General features: G+C 40.6%; 1 pseudogene; it reads left to right on the top strand.

Moving 5' to 3' along the window:
* Positions 1-6,664, top strand: part of LOC102862969 — a 25,131-nt pseudogene extending 18,467 nt beyond the window's left edge.
* The last annotated feature ends 147 nt before the right edge of the window (positions 6,665-6,811 follow it).

Below are 6,811 nucleotides of genomic sequence, written 5' to 3'. Positions count from 1 at the left end.
AAAGTTTGTAGAGAACTTGGATTTACATTCATTCATTATTTCACATTTTTCTCCCTGCCCCCGCCCCCCCAAGTTCACTTTTCTCTTTGAGAAGAAAAAAAAAAAAATCTTTCATTGGTGTATAATTCCCCACCCCCACCCCAGTCCACTTTACTGTGCAGCTCTTGTTCTGGACTGTTGTCATTCCTCATTTTTGTTTCTCAGAAGTGTTTTGCTTATTCAGGGTCTCTTGCCTCTCTAAATAAATTTGACAATTTCCCTTTCGATCTCCTTGGAAAGTTAATTTGGTATCTGGATTGGGATTGCATTGAACATGTAGATTGCTTTTGGTAGGATTTTTATTATTTTCATAATTTCACATTTTCCTATCCATGAACAGGACACATTTTCCCATTTCTTTAGGTTTTTTATTACATCTTACAGAAATGCTTTTAGTTTTATTTGTATAGAACTTTTATATCTCTAGTTAGATTCACTCCTATTGCACACACCTCTCTGAAGAGTGCTTCATCAACATTGCAGTGAACCCCTCTGGCCTCACTGTCTCTTTTTCTCTTATCTAAGCTTTGAACTAAACAACTAAACAGAACAATCTAAACAACTGAACAACTAAACAGCTGGTAAAGGTGTAAAGAAAGAGAGGGCATGATTGCTGAATATCTGATCCCATTTCATAGTAGTCTTTGTGGATTTTGATTTACAGAGTCAGATGTTGTACCCTCCAGTGAAATTCTCAGGGAGGTATCAAACTGTGTACCAAAGGGGACAGAAGTACAGTTTCTCCAGAAATAGAAATCACACACCCATGTTTCTGTCTCCGATCTACAGCATTCTAGGCACTCTGTTATTTCAGAACAAGTCCCCAGCCGTCTCTTAGATGAATTATTTTTTTTTCTTCTGTAGGTTTTTTTTTTTCAAATGTTTTCCTTAGACAAATTCTTAATGAGGTTTGAGTGTGGGAAATCAGTGTATGCACACTTATCAATGGTTAACTATGATAAATGGGCTTTTTAAAGGAAGCTATTTGTTTTAGATGTTGCCACTCTGGTTACTTCAGGGAAACAAAGTGTGGTTGTATTTGTATATGTGTGGCTTCTCCTTCTTTAAACACAGAGATTAAAGAGTGATTGCATTGTTGCTTGGAAATTAGTGATTCTGTAGTGGACTTGAGTATGCTGACAGAGGGCGGGTAGGATTGCACAATAATGGTATTATAGGTTGTGCAACTCTTCTGGCGTCTCTGACAGCTTGTTCATGGCAAAGGTACATATATTTTGCAAAGATCTGTTTGCATGTCTTATTGTCACTGACTCTCAAATGTCTACTGAACATGGAAATGAGACCCATATCCCATACAGTATCTGTAGTGCAATCTTTGTGGGAAGGCCAATCCTTTCTAGGAAATCCAGGATTTCATATGTCTAGGTAAACACCTGTATATAAATTTCTCGGAATTAACATATTATAATTTTATAATTTAGTTGTGAATACTGAATATATTGATGCTCTTGTTAGATGCTGTTAGTTGACTGTGACTCACAGAGACCTTGTGAACAGCAGAGCTGAATCTTGCCTTATCCTTGCAATACTTGAGCCCATTGTTACAGTTTATGTGTTAATCCATATAACTAGGGATTCCTCTTTCTTAGATCCTTTACCTTTCCCAGCATGATGCCATTTTCATGACAATGTGCCCAAAATATATAAGACAAAGTCCCATCATTCTTGCCCTTAAGGAGGACTCTGGTGTCTCCAAAAATTTAATGCCTCATCAGCAATGAGTGCGGCTGAGACTGATGGGGAGATGGTGCTGCCCGGATGCAGACAGCTTCATGGAGTTTGCTCTGGGGTCACTGGTAGCCATTATCAAAGCCTGTGGATGTCTTCCATGGTCTGACAATGACGTTGTTAGGTGCCATTGAAGCAGATACAGCTCATAACAATCCTAGGAACAGCAGACCTGAACCCTCTCTTATCCTATGCCATCTTTACACTTCTTAACACATTAGCTCTCATTGTGGCAGTCACTATGATAATCCACCTAGGTAGGGTCTTCTGCTCCTTCACTAACCCTCCACCCTTCCAAGCATCATGTCCCTCCTAAGGAATAGCAACATGGCTGAAGTATGTGAAATGAACCCTCATCATTTTTGCCTCCAAAGAGCACTACAGATGCACCATCTTCAAGACATATTTATTCTCTTGGCAATCTATGGAATGTCCATTGCTCTTCTCCAATATCACAAATCAAAGACATCAATTCTTCTGTCATCCCTATTCGTTGTCCAGCTCTCAGATGCGTAACAAGTTGTCAGAAAGACCATGACCTGAATCAGATGCATCTAAGTCCTCAAACTGACATCCTTACTCCTCAGTAATTTGGAGATATCCCTAACTACACACTTTTCCAATGCAATACCTCTCCAGATTTCCTGACTATTGGTACCAAGGGTATAAATTGTGGATCCAGTAAGATAATGTTGATGGCTTCAATCTCTTCTCCATTCACCTTGATGTTGTCTATTGGTCCATGCAATCCAAATTGAAGGAGGCCTTCCTTGGCCCTCTACAAGTGCCTCAAAATCCTCCTCACTTTCAGCAAGCAAGGTTGTATCATCTCTCTATCACAGGTTAGTGATGAGTTTCTCTTCAATCCTGATACACTGTCATATTCATAGAGTCCAGCTTCTTAAACAATTTGCTTAACATAAGGATTAAGTAGGTATAGAGAAAGAATACAACCTTGATATATAGTATGATTTTTACTGACGTTTTCCTGGCTTCCAGGCATTTTGTGAAACAGAAGGGGACAGGTTGCTTCAGTGCATGAGTAAAGTTATACAGTATCATGGTGTCACATCAACATTAAGGACTGAAGTAATGTGACTTAGTTGGAAGACAAGTTTGATATACTGGCTGATACCAATGATGTTATTCTGGAAAGAGTGGGCATCTTACTGGATGAGGCTTCAGGTAGGAACAGAAATCGACAGCCTATCCTCCCTTCAGGACTGCCAGTTACCAAAAAATTGTGTCCAGCTGCAACCAGAAGACAGGAGAATATAGAAAGAAAACAAAATCTGAAACTTTTTGGTTTTTTCATGCTAAAAGCAACATGCGACCTCAGCTGAAGTTTGGAGAGAAGATTGACAATTCTAACACATACTTTCTTCTGAAAATCTTCACCAAGTCCAATGCTCAGAAACTTATACTTCACGTACTTTCTAAAAAAAGATGGGAATGACCACAGGATCATCCTGAGGACTTGGATGTCCTACTTGCCCTGGCAGATTTTATCTATCAACAGAGAATCCAGCAGGTGGAACACCCTTATCAATTAGAGCTAGATAACTTTACTCTGCCAAATTCAGTCCTTCAAAAGCCACAGCCACAGTTGTATAGACCTGTGGAAGAAGCACTCTGCCATTTTATATCCTCTCTGGATGGACCTGTGGAGCTAAAAAAAAAAAATCTCTTGAATTGTAAATAATTTGCTGTCAACTTGGAGCACCACTTTTTTTTCCCCCATTTTTATTTTATGTTGGTTTATTTACAAAGTTTGTATACCTTCTTTTTGACACTGGATATTTCCCATTTTCTTCACACCCCCCCTTCAATGCATCAAATTATGCATTTTTATGATTAACGCACCCCCCCGCCCCCCGCCGACTTCAGCCCTCTGCTCACATTCTCCCCACCTTGGATCCTTATACTCATTCTACATTAATGGTCTTATAAAATATTTGTCTTTATGTGACCAAGTTGGTTCACTTAGAATAATGCTCTCCTGTCCCTCCCAAGTTAGGTACTAATTTACAAGATCATTATTTCTGCATTGGAGCACCACTCTTACAGGAGCTTCACAGGACTCATCTGCCTAATGCAAATCTCCCCTTGAATAGAAAATGTGGCCATGGATACCCTAGAGCTTTGAATTGACATGTACAGTCTCAATGAAAGTCTCACACACATCTATTGTTAAGATCTTCCAATGTACTCACTCAGACATAAAATGTCTACAAAAGGATTTTGGGTTGTTTGTGGTAAACATGTTTTATACTCATCAGGTTGTGTACCTTCTTAACCAAGGCAGGAAGTTACTTCACCATTTGTTGAAACATTACTGTGGTGTGGAATCAAATAAGCAGTATCAGCTTGCTGACTGGAGAATATGATCTCTCCCTGTAGAAATATTTGACTACACCCAGAATGACTCAAATTATCTCCTTTACATTGTGTCAAGATGAACTGGAGCTGTGGGAGCAAAGCCCATGCAGTTACATGCGGTGTGGCTGCAGAGCAGAGATATCTGCCTCATGAAATTCATCAAGCCTATTTACACAAGTGAATCCTACTTTAAACTATATTTTTGTTGTTGTCATATGCCATCAAGTCGCCTATGACTCATAGTGACCCTATGTATAACAGTTCTAAAGCCTGCCCTGTCCTGAGCCAGTCTTACTGACTCCGATACATCTATCCTAATTGTCCTCATTATTGTATCAATCCATCTCATTCAGGATCTTCCTCTCCAGTGCTGTCCCTCCACCCTTCTGAGCATGATGTCTTTCTCCAAGGATCGGTCTCTCCTGGCCACATTCACAAAATGTGTGAGGGGGTACTTCAAAATCCTAACATCTAAGGAGGAACTTGATTTCAACCTCTCCAAGACAGACCTATTTGTTTTCTTAGTAGTCCATGGTATGTTCAAGGCTCTTCTCCAGCATCACAACTCAGTCATTGTCCAGATTTGTGATGCATAGGAAGTAACTGTGAAGACCATGGCCTGGATCAGATCCACCTTAGTCTCTAGATTGACATTGTTGCTCTTCAGTACTCTGGAGAACTCCCTGACAGCAGATTTACCTAATTCAATTCATCTTTTGATTTCTTGGCTGCTGGTGCCAAGAGTGTTGATTGTGGAGCCAAGTAAGCTGTAATTGTTAACAACCTCACTCTTTTCTCCATCATCAATCATGGTATCTATAATGGTTCTGTCAATTGGCCCAGTCGTGAGAATCTTTATCTTTTTTATATTGAGCTTCAATTCATATTGAAGACGACAGTCCTTGACCTTCTGCAACAAGTGTGTCAGCTCATTTTCAGGTTCATCAAGCAAAGTTATATCATCTGCATAACATAGATTGTTGATGAGTCTTCCTCCAATTCTGATGCCACACTCCTCCTCATAAAGTCCAGCCTTCCAGATGATCTCTTCTGCATATCAATTGAAAATGTATGGAGACAGGATGCATCCCTGATGCATCCCTTTACTGATTTTGAAACATGCCGTGTTTTCTGCTCTGTGTGACTGCTTCCTGGCCCAAGTATAGGTTTTGCACAAGCACAATCAAGTGTTCTGGGATTCCCATTCTCCCTAAGGTTAACCACAGTGTGTTGTAATCCATATAGTCAAATGCCTTGAACCATTTAGGAGGCAAAAGAAGCACCTCAACACAGAGCAGTTGAAAGCCTTGCATCTGCTATTTGCCTGGAGGGATAAAACAGCTTAAAGGAGAAGTGGAAAGCTATAGATTTGTACTGCCAAACCATGTGATGCTAAAGATCACTGAAGAGCTGCCTAAGGAACCTCAGACATCATAGTTTGTTGTCATCCAGTCCCACCTCTTGTTCAGCAATGTTGTTGTTGTTGTTGTTAGGTGCTGTAGAGTCTTAGATGACTCAGTGACCCTGTGAACAAAAGGCCTGAGCACTGTGTTCAGCAATAGATCAATGAAATAAGTCTTTTAATCCAGAATGTCGAGAGATGCCCTTGCTCAAGTCTGAAGTTGCAGCTGGAGTGAAGAACAGTACGCTGTCCAATTCTCAGAGGTTGGAGAATGTTTTTTTTGAACCCTATGACTGCTCCCACGTTCCTCCAGATGGCAATCCTTTCATCCCAACCAGGTCAGAAAAAGGCAAGCCTCTTCTCTGACCAAAATGAGGAGACCTCACTGATACTTGTTTGGTTGCTTCTGCTGTCATCACATTCTTGGACAAACCTAGTGCTGAAAATGTAACGTGTCCATGAACAGTTACACAGAAAAAGGCCCAGAGCATAATGGAGTCCTTTAAAAATCCATTTTGAATGGATCTGTCCTCATTTGAACACTGTACCCATATCTCTCCGGCAGTTAAATTTGACCCCTCATCTAAAATTCATGAAATTAGCAGTCACTTGAAGTTGGTAAGCCAGGTGCAGGTACAAAAAAGAATCTACAGAAACTGCAAAGAAGAAAGCAGCTGAGCTAGCAGCTGCCCCAGAGCAGGCAAAGGAAGATTACGAAGGCACAGCAGAACAGGTCATGTTTGTTCAACAACAGGCTGTGCTCAAGAGTGCTACCAAGAAGAGAGAGTGGTCAATACGGCAAGGATCACAGAACTGAAACAAAGTAATTCACAACTCTAAATGTCCAAAAAGCCAAAGGACTCAGATCTAGCAGAAAAAGCATTCACCACGTATGACTACAGCAAATCTGATTTCAAGGCTTTTGCAAGAAACAATAAACCAAAAGCTTCCCAATTTGATCCAAATAAGAAGAGCCAGACTGCCAAGAAAGATGTTGGAGCCAAAAAGTTTATATAGACAACGGGGAACAAAATAATGTCTTTTCCAACTGGAAAGCCAGACAGAGGCTTCAGGCATAACTGGCCAAAAAGATAGCGTTGCAAGAGACCTTCAGGATTCCCCAGTGGACTGTTGTTGTTGGTATGTGCCATCGAGTCACTTGCAACTCATAGCGACCCTATATACAATAGCCCTAAACTCTGCTCTGTTCTGTACCAATCACACTGTCTCCGACACATCCAC

Source organism: Elephantulus edwardii, unplaced genomic scaffold (genome assembly GCF_000299155.1).
Source record: "Elephantulus edwardii isolate Elephantulus edwardi_28Jun2011 unplaced genomic scaffold, EleEdw1.0 scaffold00071, whole genome shotgun sequence".
Taxonomy (NCBI): domain Eukaryota; kingdom Metazoa; phylum Chordata; class Mammalia; order Macroscelidea; family Macroscelididae; genus Elephantulus; species Elephantulus edwardii.
The sequence above is the reverse complement of the archived record's forward strand: the minus strand, read 5'-3'. Positions and strand labels throughout refer to the sequence as shown.